The sequence below is a fragment of the Periplaneta americana genome, chromosome 9 (genome assembly GCF_040183065.1).
Source record: "Periplaneta americana isolate PAMFEO1 chromosome 9, P.americana_PAMFEO1_priV1, whole genome shotgun sequence".
Taxonomy (NCBI): Eukaryota; Metazoa; Arthropoda; class Insecta; order Blattodea; family Blattidae; genus Periplaneta; species Periplaneta americana.
The window spans coordinates 172,960,498-172,977,269 of record NC_091125.1 but is presented as its reverse complement, the minus strand read 5'-3'; the positions used below and the strand labels follow the sequence as shown (position 1 = coordinate 172,977,269).

At 40.6% G+C, this 16,772-nt stretch overlaps 1 non-coding gene across 1 annotated transcript; it reads left to right on the top strand.

The window, feature by feature from the left end:
• Positions 1-2,712: 2,712 nt before the first annotated feature.
• Positions 2,713-2,831, top strand: LOC138706877 (5S ribosomal RNA). The gene has a single exon (XR_011334123.1). It is a non-coding gene; the product is annotated as a 5S ribosomal RNA (ribosomal RNA).
• Positions 2,832-16,772: the final 13,941 nt, after the last annotated feature.

Sequence of the window (16,772 nt, the reverse complement as noted above, 5' to 3'; positions counted from 1 at the left end):
ATGTACTCTGTAAATTTTGAGAGGTGAGCTCGGGTATGGAAATTTATAATAAGTAGGTGTTCATGGTGTTTGTACCAGCGAACATGCACACGAATTTGGTTTAGAACTTTTTTGAGATCTGAGGCACTATAATTATATATTATGAGAGTTGTGTTCGCCTCTGATTCTGTGAAAGCGTCGGGAGGCGACTGCTGGTGTATTAGACCTGGAAAAGGATTGTCAGAACATGAAGTGTTTACTGACAAATCCTCAGCGGAGTGAGAGCGTTTTTTTGAGGTGTTGTGACTGCCCTTACCTTTGGTTGCTGGTTGTGTTGCACTGCTTTTAGGGTTGTTGCTATTCATGGTGGCTCCTCCTTTTGATTTGTGTTGGAGTTATGATGCACTATTTGGTTGAAGATGTAATACGTAGCACTAAACACTATAATTGACACTACGGCATTTGAGGTATATATTGGAGAAATAGATAAGAAAGGTTAAACTAAGTCCAAAAAGAAAAGGCAAAGGAGAATATTTGGAGTGTAGAGTTTCGTTGTCTCTATTTAGTTGGTTCACTCACTGCACGTTAGATTGTTTTGTGCTATGAGTACACAGAGCACTGTTTAGGTTTCACTAGCAGAGAAAATGAATCATGACTGCACGCATAGTATATGTCTTGCACTCGTATACACTTGACATGATATAAGCTTTGAAGCACGCCCAAATTGTCAGTCACTCGGTATGCTACACTGTGTTGGCTTCTTTCTAACTGGAACAATATTTGTAGTAAAGGTGCACTAAAACTAGATGAGTATTTCCGCAATAACGTCCTGTCGTTTGGCGGAGGGAGTGGTCCGTACACTAGCACCACACTAGAGATGAAGAGTTCACTCGCGGCAATGGCACAAGACACACAGCCTTGGGAGTTAAGTCACTTGCGTCCGGCTTCTCTCGCACTATTGATCACTACTCGGTGGCCACACTGTAGAGGTTCCTCCGTAGCTACATCTTTACAGAAGAGTACACACGCACGAGCACTGAAAAGACCTACCCACTGTTTCGGTTCATCACTGGAAACAAACACGCAGCAAGACGGTTTCTCTCTAAAGTATACAAATACGCCTCAGGCGTGTTCTCGTACGGTCCGCGCTCGGAATTATAAGCAAAAGGGTGGCCTTCACTTTTCGCCTCAGGCGTGTTCCCGTACGGTCCGCACCCGAAGAACAGTACGATGCGGAGCGCGACTACTTCCTTCTGCCATCAATGCCTGTCTCCCGATCAATCAATCTGCCAAATCTGCCTCTCGATCTCATGCATGCAGGCCCGACGGTAACCTTCACTTTTACGCCAACGTCAATAATCGACAGCGGACCAATCGTAAAGTCACAAACGTTTGCGCTGTTTCTATTGGCTCGCACTGGGAAGGCAGTACGGCATTGTCCCTGCGACTTAAATATTTTTCTCCCTCCGGGCTCATCATCAGACGAGCACCATGCCCCCCAAAGCTTCCGGAAAGGCTGCCAAGAAGGCCGGCAAGGCCCAGAAGAATATTTCGAAGGGCGATAAGAAGAAGAAGCGCAAGAGGAAGGAGAGCTACGCCATTTACATCTACAAGGTTCTGAAACAAGTTCACCCAGACACGGGAATCAGTTCAAAGGCTATGAGCATCATGAACAGCTTCGTTAACGACATCTTCGAGCGCATCGCCGCGGAAGCTTCGCGGCTCGCGCATTACAACAAGCGGTCGACCATCACCAGTCGGGAGATCCAGACAGCCGTCCGTCTCCTGCTACCCGGTGAGCTGGCCAAGCACGCCGTCAGTGAAGGGACCAAGGCCGTCACAAAATACACTAGTTCCAAGTAAGCGGGAGTGCTTGCTAGGGAATCAGCAACCGGCCCTTTTAAGGGCCACAAGTTATTCATAACAGAGTAGATGAATGAAGAACAACAGCGTTTCCCACCGAGTGAAAATTTAAATAATCACCCCGATAACACTTCTAGGATAGATAATACATTATAGGCAGTCCATGGGAGACTTGGATCCACGAGGCAAATTCGTTTCCTTAATAGTTTCGTACGACTTATATGAGAGCGCGGTGTCATTCCTACTCACTTGGCAGCATTAATTGTTGAGGGAAAACAACTTAGAAGGTAACTTGTCGACCGCGGTCATAATCCTTCCGCAGGCCACTACTGAGAATCTGTGGACATACGGGTAATCTATCTTTATTGAAACTCGGGTTCATAACATACGACTGATACTTTATATATCTGTCACGTAATCCATCAAGAGACAAATGTCCCCCCCCCCCTAGTCAGTAGCGAGCTTCAGTCCATTCGTAGTAGCCGCCGGTGCAAGAAGTGAATTGAAGTTTGTGTGAAGTTCCGTAGTATGGCATGAAAATGATGTCGAAAATCCGACTACAGTTCCACAACCATGTGGTTGAAAGGAGGCTCCGCTGTTGAACAACAATCCACCTGTGGCTTAACTTAGAATGCCGACTAGCTGTTTTATTAATCCCGTGTCAATCCAGCAGTGTGTGACGTTGAAACGTAACCAAACTGCCGTTGATAGATAGATTTATCATCTATCCCAATGACATCCAACGAGCTTGGTAATTTAGGTACAGAGTCTAAGCAGGCAGTTTACGTGTGTGTGTGAGCGAGTGCAGGTTTTATCGAGTGCACCCCAATCCCATCGTCCTCAAGTGCCTACAGATTACGCAGTTTCATCGGCAACGGCCATACCATGTTGAAAATACCGGTTCTCGTCCGATCACCGAAGTCAAGCAACATTGGGCGTGGTCAGTACTTGGATGGGTGACCGCTTGGGAACACCACGTGCCGTTGGCGATTTTTTTTTTTACGTCACTATTTCCAGCGTGTTCTAATAAGACTTATGGGATATTATGTTCCCTTCCCTATTCCAGCTATAGCTTGGATGATGACGCCGCTGCATAATTGTAGAGTAATTGATAATTCTTAAGTACTTGCAGCTCCGTATTGAAACTTATGACTGGTAGCATATTCATATGAGACGGTTCACTTCTCTGCGTTTTCTCGAAGAAGGGAATATGTATTCAGGGGATTGTGAACGTACCTCGCGCTCTCCCTAGAAGTTAGAGACATTTTAGGTAAAGAATGTAATATACTGTACATATATGGCTAATTAAAATCCCATTAGTTACTACATTTCAGTGGGTAGTACAAATTCCATAATGAAAATATCTCTGTCCTAGTAGTTGTATCCTTTAAAGAAGCTCGTTGTTTTCCCATGATGAAGGGCAGAACTTGGTCGGTAGAAATTTAAACAGACTGCATTATCAGACCAGGCGTTATTTCAATATCAGCGTTTAGTTTAGGAAATATAGCAATAGCGGAGTTGGGAGAAGTAGTTATAGCATGTACAGTAAGTATAAACAGTTCGCTGTACTGTACAGTGAATATAAATATTTGAATGTACGATGGCAAAACATCAGACATACAGTACGTAGCTCACATATCTTTAAAAATAAATAAATAAATAAATAAATAAAAATAAAGAAGACATTCTGAGGAGTGAGTGGAAAGTGCATATTATAATGAATATTTTTAACTCTCAGTTGACATTGAGAGAGAAAGCCATGCATCGGGGAACCGGTGACTGTTTTTGCGTTACCTTCTGCTATTGGCGTTGTTGGTTAGTAACGAATGAAAGGGGTAGGACGCGGAATCAAATGTCAAAAAACGATAGGGAAATAATAGTAACTGGTTGTATTTCGATCGAGCTCGGCGTGCTGATTCACCAGTGGGGTGTTTCACAAAGTTTACAATCTTTGGAAATTGTGAACTCTGTTTGTAAACTTCTGTTTCACAATCTTTGTTTGTAAAGGTGGACTGTACAAAGGAAATCAAATCTTTACGAATGAAATTTTGCGCTCTTTACAAGTGATATGTTTGTTTCACAACGAAGGAGTAATTTTACAAACGTGTAAACTAAACTTTACTAGTGAAGTTAGCACATTTTCTACAGTAGCCCTGTTGAAATAGCTTCTAATTGTGAATGAAAAAAATAAACACATATGTATAAAATCAATTTTATAGTAACAGGGTACCATTAAGAATTACACTGAAGCAGTTGTGATGTTATTGAGTAGTTCTAGCGACTCAGACGAAGATTTTGCATTTAGGCCTAACGTAGAATTTTCCGGCCACGTTCGTATCATTGTACGAATATTAATGAAAGGTTTCGAATGAATCCCGCGCTATACTTCAGAATACCGCGTTAGTTCTTATATACGAGGAACGTATTTAATAAATACTCGCACTTAAAGAAGAAAAACTTTGCACCGAAAACCAATCACTTAATAATGCAATGTCGGCATTACTTACGCAGTATTCTGAAGTCGTTCCGAATCCCATTTCGCTGTAATCTCTCCTACAAGATATGGGACATCACATGCAACATCTGAAAGGGAAAAGTGGTGCCCTAACCTCAAAGCGAGAACTGCATTGGTTGCATAGTAGCTCTCAGTTCCCTGCGTTAGCAGATAAGAACGGAATTTATAAGATTACAGTGTGCAAAAGTTCACACATGGTAGTTGATGTTGTTACAAGATTGAAAAAACTCGAGGCGGGTTATTGATCACCGAATGTGCTTACTCGGGCAAAGGATTTTTATGCTCCTCCTGCTGGGTTCCCTAATGTTGGCGAGGTTATGGATGAAACAATAAAATATACTGATGGACCAGCAGAGAGCGAAGTTGATTTTAATGGATGGACATGTTAGCTGCTCTATCAACTGCATATAACTACGTGGGTCAAATCCATTATTTATCAATTATTTGAATGAATTTCGCGCTAACTTTCGTCAGTTAAGTCGTAGGCTAATTAATGCATTGGTATGCTCGACCAATTGCATGCCGCGAAACTCCGTTGTCGCCGATGTAGCAAAATCTAAATAAAATATATATAAAAAAATATAAACATGTCCATCGATAGTTCTAAAATTACAGCTACTTTACCTCTGATCCTTAGTGATTTTTGTAAACTGTCGTTGGCGATTTTGTTCAACCAATTATGCGTATTTGTAAGTTTGTTTCGCCGATTTTGTAAAGTTCGTTAAAACATACAAGTGAATAAGATTGCATTGTGAAACACAGTTAACAAGCATATGTAATATTTCCGTTGTTAATTGTATATTGTTAATTTGTAATTTGTTAGCGTTGTGAAACATGCCCCCATTTACCTTTAGAGGTAATATCTACATTAATATTTAGTTAAAATTTAAAGAAATTTTAAACGAATGGAAGCTGCATTTTAATTCACCCCAAATTACTATGTTCCCTTTCAGATTATCAGCTGTTGTTGTTGTTGTTGTTGTATTGTAAGTTCTCACTTATTGTTAGCTAGCCGTACCCGTTCGCTCCGCTCCACCTGTTAGAAATAAATATAAAGTAATTACATAATTAAAATAGGACGTCTGATCCAGGGAACAACTTTTACAACAGCGCAAGATAATCTGCTTCGCATATTACCCAATTTTTTTTTAGCACTGCATTTATTGCATATATATTTTATGTATTTTAACACGATTCAATTGAGCATAGTTAAAATATGAATTATTAAAATAATGGATTGCCAAGCTAAAGTACTATTACTGCATACTAAATCAATACACTCTCGTTGTTCGTTAATTCTCTGAGATTAAAATGCGTGTACATAAATATTATTTTAAGAAATACAGAAAACGAATGTACAAAATAGCCTATCAAATTTTCTGTGCATAAGAAGCTATTTTAATCTTACCTGTCCTCGATTTACTCAGACGTTACTGTAATAACATTATAGCATTATGTCCATCTAGAGAAACTACAGTTTCCAATGGTGAAATAATAACTAATTATACAAATCAGTTAATTTACGAGCTTGTGATATTACTTCATACAAACACAGAAACATTCCCTGTAGGCTATGTTTAATAGCTTTCGATTGTTTGTTGATGTCCAAGGCCCCTGTTTCGATTGTTGTTGTCCAAGGCCCCTTATAGACGAAGTCATTTGTTCTTAATTCATTGCACCGTCTTAGATAGCGTTATTTTAATTTTAAAACTCATTTATCTCATTAAATATCAGTCCTATCAAAATGTTGTAAAAAAATAAAACTTAACGGAAATCATTTTTAAAGGAACATCTGTTATGTAACATTTTTTCTCAAATATCAATAATAAGCGAGATATTTCGATTTATTTAATTCAGGCCCCCTTATAACTCCCCTTTTAAATAATGTATTTCGAATGCCATATAGCCTAAAATCTAAGTTACAACAAACTTAATTTATATTCCAGTTTTCATATAAATCGGTTCAGCCATTATCGCGTGAAAAGGTAACAAACATACAGACAGACATACAAACAAAAATTTCAAAAATGCGATTTTCGGTTTCAGGGTGGTTAATTATATATGTTAGGACCAATTACTTTTGGAAAATCGAAACTTACCAGAAAAATTTCGGCTACAGATTTATTATTAGTATAGATAGTACGAGATACGACCGCAATTTTGTACGACTAGTGTAATGAAGGAATGCAAAAAATTATTTTGGAACTTTGCAATGTTAGTCTATCATTAAAATAAAATTAAATCTTAATTCGTCCCTTTTGCAGGAGTCTTCTTCATCCAGTATGTTGTTGGCTGATATGGAGGAGGAGGGGGGGGGGACATGCTCTAAAGGGATTAAATTTGCTTAGCAAATCGATATGGTGACTAACGCTTGCAATGCGTCATAGCTATAATTGTACTGCGCGGTAATTTCAGAGTAATAAGAGTTCAGTTCAGGGATCTGCTAATTTCTTCATATTGTGTTCGGCAATGGAATAGTACCGCAGTAGCATTAAGAGGTTTTTATAATTTGAACTGATATGTGCAGGTATATTGACCCCCCCCCCCTCCCACCGCTGGCCGACGCGGACTGCAATGACAACAGTAAGCCACACGTCATACGTAAGCCTTTCTTCTTCTTCATCTTTGCTCGCCTGGCAAATACAGTCTTGGATTTCACATATTCAATTTTTCACAGTCCCAACTCCCTTGCATGGACGTGTTTTCACGTACCTTTAAAGTTTCTCCTCTCATTCATTCAGTCTATTCGCAAGCCTGAGGGTTTTCCGTGGTTTTCCCTAAGGAGCTAAGACAAATGTAGGGATGAGCCCAGAAAGAAAAGGGCATTCACTTCCTTAGACCCTGGTAACTGCTCTTTTTAGAGGAAGGAGGAGGAGAAAGAAACCCCCCCACCCCCACCGACGTGGACTGCAATGACAACAGTAAGCAACACGTTATATGTAAAGCCTTTATTATTATTATTATTATTATTATTATTATTATTTACAATGGGACTAAAGGTGGTGTAGATACACTATGTCAAATGTGCCACAATCTTTCCTGCAATAGAAAGACGAGGCGCTGGCCACTAGCAATATTTTACAACATGCTAAATATTGCAAGTATAAATTCATGGATAATTTATAGTTAGAAGAACTCAGAAAACAATATCAAGAAAACAATTCATTTTCCAATTGTGTGAAGAGCTGACAAAACCGTGGATGCAGCACCGCTTTGCACGTCCTACTTTACACCGATCTCTGCGGGCAACAATTGAAGAACATCTGAACATTGCTGTGCAACAACAATGCCAGGTAATGCAGCCAGATGGTGAACGTACTGTTTGCTATAAATGTCCTGCAAAGAAGAGGAGAATGATGACAACATTTTGTGGACTTTGCAAAAAGGGGTTCTGCAGAGAACATCGCGCTGTTGTTTGCACTAATTGTAAATAGGACAATAACATGAACGTAAAGACTTTATGACAAACTTAAAATTAAATGAACACTAATGGCTACGAAAAGTGTAAAAGTTGTTAAATGTGTGATATTGAGTTGATTTCAGTTAATTAAAATGTGAGTAGTAAAAATTACGAATGCTTACCTTTAACATGAGTACAGTGATGATTACCTGTCTAGGGTTAAGTAGTCGCGTGGTGAGTTTAGGAATTCCCAGACCACCTCTAAGATTGTTTAAAATAAAGGTATTGTAATCGTACGTTTCTGTCTTTTGTCAATAGTAACGTTGACCTTTCTTTTTCGAGAAAACAAAATCTGTTGTACAGTTAAAGGTACTGAAATAGTAAGAAATTTTCTGAAATCCCCACGCGTTTGCAAGTGTAAGTCTCTGTTGTAACCTGTTGATTTACGAGAGACTGCGTGTGCTTCCGTACAGTGTTTCTAAAATGTGCAGTAACGAGTCAGAAATCATTGGAATGTAGTGTAGGTGTGTTTGTTATAACCGGGAATCAATCCGCAGTACTTGACCAATCAACTACGGGAAATATCAGAAAAATTGGCAGGAGTTAGCAAGAAAAACAAAGGTAAAATATCACGTGAACGAGCACCGATACCGAGCACTATGTACAATATACCCTAGAGAAAAAGACAAGAAAACAAAAGTCAACCGCTGCAAGTGTTACGAAGTGGTGTGTGAAACATATAATGAAGAATGTCTGCGGGAAGCGCATCTAGTGAGATAAAGGGTGAAATGGAGGATTCTGCTAAAAATAAAGAAAGGAAGAAAAATGTTTACAGTTAATACAAGTATTGTTTTCTCTTGTGGGTTTATGTTTAGTATAATAGATGTGTGTGTGTGTGTGTGTGTGTGTGTGTTTCATTAAAAATTAGCATATCCTTAATGAATACATCCTAAGTGGTATAAATGAAATTGTATAAACTGCAGGGAATCTTAAAATATGAAAATTGCGATAGTTGTTTTCTTTACAGTCCGACCTTTTTTAATAAACTAGTGTGAGATATGAAGTTTTGCACATTTAAGGGTTGTTAACATGAATGTAAGGAATATATATTATGATATGATATGATATGATTCTCAAATACTCTGTCCTGCTGACCCTTCACATTTCTGTATTCGGGCGAGTGTGTATTCTTCTTCTTCTTCTTCTTCTTCTTCTTATTATTATTATTATTACTATTACTATAATTATTATTATTATTATTATTATTATTATTATTATTATTATTGTGTGAAGAGTTGTATCGGAAGTGCTTTATAGACTAAATTAATAATTTCTATCTTAACTGAAATATTTACATTATATTTCACACAGTATAGTTACAGGTAGCATAAATTCAGATAATGGTTTTTATATGGGAATCTACTTCTTGTGTTTAGAGGCTACATTTATACAGAGTTAATAATTTCTCCCCTATGTAACATATTTCCATGAAATTTTATACGCATCTATGCAAAAACGAATTATGCTCGTGTAATTAGGGAATTAGGGAAAAATTAGTGTTTCTGATAATTTTTAATGTTTTAATAGAAATTATGCTCCTAAAAGATGACTAGCCTGCCATATTTTTCGCAGTTGGTAACAAAATGCTAGATTCATGGATATACTCCATAATTTAGTTGTTCATTATATGTTCAAGAAGTGTTGAATTTTTCTTGGAGAAATTAAGCTCCTTCATCCAGACTCTGAAAAGTGGCTGCTGTCGAATTCGTAAAGCGCCACCAAGAGATGAATATAACATCTAAGTTTGCAGGATGTAGCAGCTAAATTTTAAGCCGTATAGAGTTTAATATTTGATTAATGTGTGGGTAGAAGAATTGAAAGTTAACTCAGGTTTACTTGTAATGCACAGCCTGTTAAATATGTCGTAAAAAAAAAAAAAAAAAAAAAAACTAGTTGCACAAATCTCAGTAAACGTGCCAATTAAATGAATGCTAACGTATTATAGATTGCTTTTCGCGTATTAAATGAAAGTACACATCTTGTCCTATGACCTCCATAAGGGAAGGTTTAACAATATAAAACAGCCACTGACCCCACGAACAAAAATCAACTGAAGAGCGTGACTTAAAAAAAAAAAAAAAAAAAAAAAAAAAAAAAAAAAAAAAAAAAAAAAACTCATGTTTTGTCCCACCTCTTACTGATATTGATGTTTTGTATGTTGTTGTGCACAATGCCTAGCTTTTGTTTAAGCCTAGATATTACTTAAACTTCGGTTATGATGAAGTTGATTTTCTTACATAGTTTTGCGTTCTGGACAACTGTGCGCCGGCATCTCTCGGAACATCCGAGATCAGGTCCCTATCCCCTCCACCGCAAAGTCAAATAGCGTCTGTCACTTGATTTTGAATATTAAACAAACATACCATCACGGCATTTCCGTTATGGCATCTGGTGTCATCAATAAGCTACAAATAAAGGAAAGAAAGAAAGAAAGAAAGAAAGAAAGAAAGAAAGAAAGAAAGAAAGAAAGAAAGTAGCACAGTCACTGTCCTGAACAAGGTACGCAAGTATTATTTTAATTAATGCGTATCGCCTACCAGCCGCCGAAACTATTCGACAGGAGAGTGAATATCCTACACGGTCCTGTAAAAATGTTCTGAATACACTAAATGACGTGTAATTTTTTTTCTATTATTAGGACAATTGAACGTGTCATTGCTCCTGCGGGTTGCTTTGTTTCACACCACAGAGAATTCAGGTTCTCTACCCCCCGGGATTCTAGAGATAAGAGAGCGATGAGGTTAAAGGAGTAGGCGTTTGTTCGTGTTTTTGTTTTTACTTTAGAAAAATTGCGAAACGTGACGCAATAGCGATAAGTTTTATGAACAAGTTTGCTGAATCGACCAATTGAAGGTAATTTATATTTTGCTAAAGAAGAGAGGAGATTAATGAAATCAGTTATTGTAATAATCGTAGTAGATTGAAGGAATTGTTTGTATTCAAACTCCTTTTGTGAAATAAGCTGCTCGGATGCTTATCAGGGTGACGGTTATAAATGTTATCGTAATACCCACCCGAGGTCACAAAGGTCACAGTCTTCCGCTTGTCCTTTCCTAAGCAGACCACGTCTGTACTATCGAAAATAATGAGTCACAGTTATAGTTTCGTGAAAGTAAAAAATGTTAGATAGGAGACAAGTAGCTACTCTTATACAATCATAATCACATTTTGTATCCAATATAGTATAAACGAGCTACATGTAAGTACTGTGTAAAGTTTCATTAAAACAATATATTATATATGAGACAAGTCACTAATTTTTGTCAAAACGCATCGTCTATAAAGGGGTAGTTTCTCCTCTTATACAGTAGTGACTATAGTGCGAAGTTTCATGGAAATATGTCACATTTTTAGTCCAGCTAGATTTGCTTTCTGGACCACTTTGAGCCTTGGCGCTTGTGATCGGTCGGACGGAGGATCACTCGTCCCGGCGGCGTTAACCCTTAATTTGGTAAATATATATAATGTGCAATATTATAGAACTGTGAAATTTTTTTTTAATTTTCCTAAGAAACTTTGTTATCCATCGTTCTATTAAAAAATTGTTTATTAACCTATAGGATACATTGCGATATTTGTCAAACAGGCTGTGGGAAAATGCTGATACGGTGAGGAATGGAAAGGGAGAAACCATTTATATTATTGAGGTGACCTTGAACTGAGGGTAGTAGGAACGAGACCTGGAGTACGGTACAACCGGCTCTTCCGAGAAATAACTAGTGGCCCTGAAAAGGGCCTTTTTGCGGGCAGGAGTACCTTTGTTAATTCAAGCCCTCTCGCCGCGGATGCGCCTAGCCAGCTGAATATCCTTGGGCATAATGGTCACGCGCTTGGCGTGGATGGCGCAAAGGTTGGTATCCTCGAAGAGACCGACGAGGTATGCCTCGCTTGCCTCCTGCAAGGCCATTACGGCTGAGCTCTGGAAACGGAGGTCGGTTTTGAAATCCTGAGCGATTTCACGCACCAAGCGCTGGAAAGGCAGCTTGCGGATGAGGAGCTCGGTGCTCTTCTGGTAACGACGGATCTCGCGAAGAGCAACTGTACCAGGTCGGTATCGATGGGGTTTCTTCACGCCTCCAGTAGCCGGTGCGCTCTTCCTAGCGGCCTTCGTTGCCAGCTGCTTTCGTGGAGCCTTGCCTCCCGTGGACTTACGCGCAGTTTGCTTCGTACGTGCCATCGCTTACTCCTTCGTCCTCGCAACCCAAGTTGACGCAATACAGTCGCGCCCGCTGGGGGGGGGTGATGTTATAGTATCTCTACAATGAGAGATACTGCCTGTTTTAGGGCCTTATGTGCCCTCTTCAGGCCGGGGTGTTTGTTCTATAGAGTTTGTTATTTTGTCAACTTGCGCAGGAGAGACAAAGGAGTTGTGGCTCACGATCTTGGCGCATCCGCAGCTGTGGCATTATTTAGGATAGTTATTATTGATTATAATATAATGGCTGACATGGTTGGATTTTGGAGCTGTGGGGTTGGGAGTTCTACAGTTTTGGTAGTTCGTAATGGACTTATACCAGTGCTGTATGACACATTGCAAGGGTTTCTCTCTTAGGGTGGGCGGTTTCTATATTGAAGGAGTAAATTGTCAACTGTGGTTGGGGGGTTTGTATTGGGAGGATTTAGGAAGATATGTTGGATAAAAGGTCTATCGAGGGCATTGTGGACATATTTGATGTTTTTGGCTGTGATATACTGGGAAATTGGTTGGATTCTGGTGACGTCGTATACGGTTTGGTTGTCGGTATTCCGGGGCAGGTTGAATGCTTTTCTGGCTAGTCGTCTTTCAGTAGCACAGAGTTGTGACATATGGGTAGGGGATAGCCTGGTGTATAGTTGGGATGCATATAGGATAGAAGGGCGGATTATTGTTTTATATATCATCATTGTGGTTTTTGGTTTGCAACCTGGGTATTCGGGTCCTCTGCCTGCCATGCGGTACAAAAGTGGGATTGAAAATTTTAATTTTTTCCGGAGGTGATGAATGTGACTTGCGAGATTAAGTTTATCATTGAAGGTGACACCTAGGTATTTGATGTTTCGTTTGTATGGAATTGGGGTGTTATTGATTAGGACAGGATATCTTGCTCTAGCACCCAACGGACAGTTTTGTTTCTTAATCAACATGGCTTGGGATTTATCAGCATTGACTACAAGTCTCCACTGTCCAAGCCATGTTGATAAGGTTTGTAGTGTGGAGTTGATGTGCCGCCTCGCTATATTTATTCTATAGGATGTGGAGGTGTATATGACGTCATCGGCGAATTGTCCGAGTCTAACGTTGTCGTCTTGTGGTATCGGGATATCTGCTACATAGAGATTGAATAGGGCCGGTGAAAGGACCGTGCCTTGTGGGACGCCACTGAAAATGGTTATCTCGTTTGATAGATGTTCATTAATTTTGATTTGGGCCGTCCTATCTCTTATGAAGTCAGATATCCACCGCGTGAATTGTGATGGTAGCGCAAGTCGCGTGAGTTTATATCTAAGTCCGTCTAGCCAAACCGAGTCGAATGCACGTTGTGTGTCCAGTGCCACCATGATCGTAGTCTTGCGAGTTTCCAGGCCGTGTTCTACTGGTGTCATAATCTTTAATAGTTGGTCTACGATGTCTGTGTCTTGTCGGAAACCGGCCTGTGTGTCGGGTAGTAAATTGTTGTCTTGTATGTAGAGTTGCAGTCGTCTGTTAAGAATTCTTTCGAATACTTTACAGACTGTCGCAGTCAGACTAATTGGTCTATAGTTTTTCTTGTCGGTATGGTCTTTTCCGGGTTTCGGGAAGAGCAATATATGGGCGTGCTTCCAACGTGGGGGCAAAATTCCCATGCGAAAGCTCGCCCGATATATTTCCGTCAGAAACTCAATGGCCTTCTGTGGGTATTGTTTTAGGAGAATGTTCTGTATAGTGTCAGGTCCTGCGGCTGTGTTTCTAGTTCTGTTTATGCTGTTTGTGACTTCCTGTTGTGTGATGTTTGCGGTGAGTATGTTGTCGTGTTCTATGTTCGCAGGGGCTTCTGTGGGTGTATAGAGATTGTTGTTTTCTCTAATGTTTTCAGTGATTGCATTGTAATGTACTTGATCGAATAGTGGGTTTTCTTGGATGCTGTGTATTTGCTGTAAATGGGCTCTGAAGATGTCCAGTTTCTGTGTTGTGTGATAGATGTGCGTGTTGTTATCTTTTAGTGGGTGGTTAATGCTGGATTGACCCTTGAGTTTCTTTAGTAGTGTCCAGAATTTCGTGGGGTCGTCTTTTCTTGTATTGTCTAGTTTCCTGGTGATTTCTGTCCAGCAATATGTGTTGTAACGTCTGATTGCGTCTTTTACGTCTTGCTGTAGACTTCGATATAATCGTCGATTGTCATCTGTGTGTTGTCGCATGTATAGTCTATGGGCCCGTCTCTTAGTCTTTATTAACTGTACAATTTGTGGGGGTAATTCCCGTTGTCTATGCTGTCTGGATTGTTTATGTGGCACGGCCCGTAGTCTTGCGTCCAACGTAACCTGTAGTAACAGATCGTCTGCTCTAATTAGAGCGTTCGAATTAGTGATGTCAGGTGGAGGTGGTAATTTGTCATTAATGTATTCCCTATATGAGTCCCAGTCTGCCTTGTTATACTTGAAGATGGTTTTAGCAATGTACTGCGTTGTAGGTGCGTGGTTCGGGGTATTTATTGTTAGTAATATAGGGCAGTGGTCAGAGTTCATAGGCGGGAGTACGTCTAGTTGCGTCATTCTGCGTTGTATAGGTGGGGAGACTAGTATTTTGTCTGGTGCTGTCCAATTGATTTGTCTTATGGATGTTGGAAATCTGGTGGGGCCTGCGTCTAGGAGTAGCATTCTAGAGTTATGTAAGAATCGTCTTAGGCGTCGCCCTGCTGCATTGATATATATATCACCGAATTCGGTATGGCTGGCGTTAAGGTCTCCAAGTAATATTAGCTTGTGAAAAGTGTTCAAGTGGTCGAAAAAATCTATGGGGAAAGGGTGCCCTGGCGGAAGATACAGCGAGGTTACGTAGACTGGGAAGTTCTTAATTTCAATTTTGATTGTCACTTGTTCAATGTTGTCGTAGATTTCGGGTTGTTTATGTAGTGAGACTGGCAGGTTATCTCGACAGAGAATGGCCACGCCCCCTCCACGGCGGTTGCGGTCTTTTCTAAATACCGTAAAACCTCGCTGTGAGAATTTATCTGTCGGGTTTAGGTGCGTCTCGTTGAGTGCTATTATGTCGGGGTTGTGTTCTGTAATGGTGTGCGTCAATTCGGTACGATTATTATACAGGTTACGTATATTGTTGTGTAGTAAAGTCAAGTTCCGTCTGGTTTCGTATCTGTCCATTTTAGTTATTATTGTCATTGTGGAGTCCCATGTTTTCGACGAGTGACGTCACTTTCCGGAAGGGGATGAGGGTTATTTGGAGTTGGTTGTTAATGAATTGGTGTCGGATATTCTTTTTAAGGACTCGGCGTGCCGCCTGGTTTGCCATTTTAATATGGTGGAGGCGTTTGGTGGGTAGTGTGTGTGTGGTGAACATAGCGAGTGTGAACGTGACTAGTTTTTCTTCTAGTTCGTTTATTTTCTCGTCAATGTACTGTTCCACACATTTGGTGAGATTATGGAGATCTTTTTGATGGGTTGTAGTTGTTGGGGCGTTAGAGGTCGTGGGTTCGTCGGGGATGGAGTTTGTGGATGTTGGTTGAGTTGGGAGAGAATCCATTACTGTGGTGTTTGGGGGTGGGAGGGAAGCCATTTTCGTGTTGTTTGTTGGTAGGCGTAAGACCTTTCCAGTGTGTGCGGATTGTTTTTTCGTTGCAATGTCGCACGTGCTATGGCTGCTTGGGAGAGAAGCCGTTGCTGTGGCGTAGGAGCGCTGACTCGTTCCTGTTTGTTTTGGGATCTCTCCGAACAGGCGTGGCATTTGTGACGGTTTCATTATGGGTGGCGTTGGGTTAACGGGAGTGTAAATGGGTCTGTGTGTGGGAGCTGTGGATGTAGGAGGAACGGCTTTCGGATAGCGGGGGCACATCATTTGGCCTGTATAGTGTGTGCTGTCTGTGCACGTAGCACAGTATTTGAGGTTGTCAGATGGTTTGTGTTTACAGATCGTCGGGTCTATTCCACACTTCCAGCATCTAGCTGCGTTGGTGCAGGTCGCGATGTCATGGCCGTAGAGCGCGCATCGTGCGCATGGTCGGTGGCGCACTAACTCTCTGGAAGCCTCTACTCTGTAGCTGCGACCAAATAGTCTCACACCTGTCAGTAGTCTAGTCGATGAGTCAACATCCTCAACAAAGATTCGTACCATGTCTGTGGGTTTATGTGTTTGTGCGGAGATTATGCGTATGATTCGTTTTACGTTGTATTGTTGTTCGTTCAGTGCGTCGGTCAGTGCGTCTAGGGGAACGGTAGTAGCTACGTCTTTCATGACGACGCTTATGTCATACTGTCGGGTTGTGGTTTGTTGTTGTGTCTGTCCTTGTGATATAGAGTATGCTGCGTTTGGTCCAAATGTCGAGGGGGGGATGTTATTGGCAAAGGCTTCGAGATCCGCCTTGCTGTCAAAGGTGAGCGTCGTTGTGGTTGTGCTACGTGCCCAGAACATGTTAGGTTGCTCTATGATCAGCTCTTTTTCCTGTATTAGATGGTGAATGAAGAAAGGGTTATTGCCATTTATAGTATGACTGCTTATTTTCAGAGCGTGTCGTGGGTGCTGAGAAGAAGGGGTGGGGGTTGTGGGAGTAGTGGGAGGGAGATGGAACTGTGTATTTTGTGTCTTTTTCTTCCTGTTACTGGCTATTTTCCAATCATCGTCTTCTGATGATTCAGGGAAGGGGGAGGGTTGTTTTGTAGTGGTGCCACCTTCATGATTATGGATATGAGATTGTGCGTTGTTTGAGTGGGCCTTGTTTGGGGGTGGTGAATTTTGCTGGGGTGATTGTTGGGCTCGGCAGATTTCCT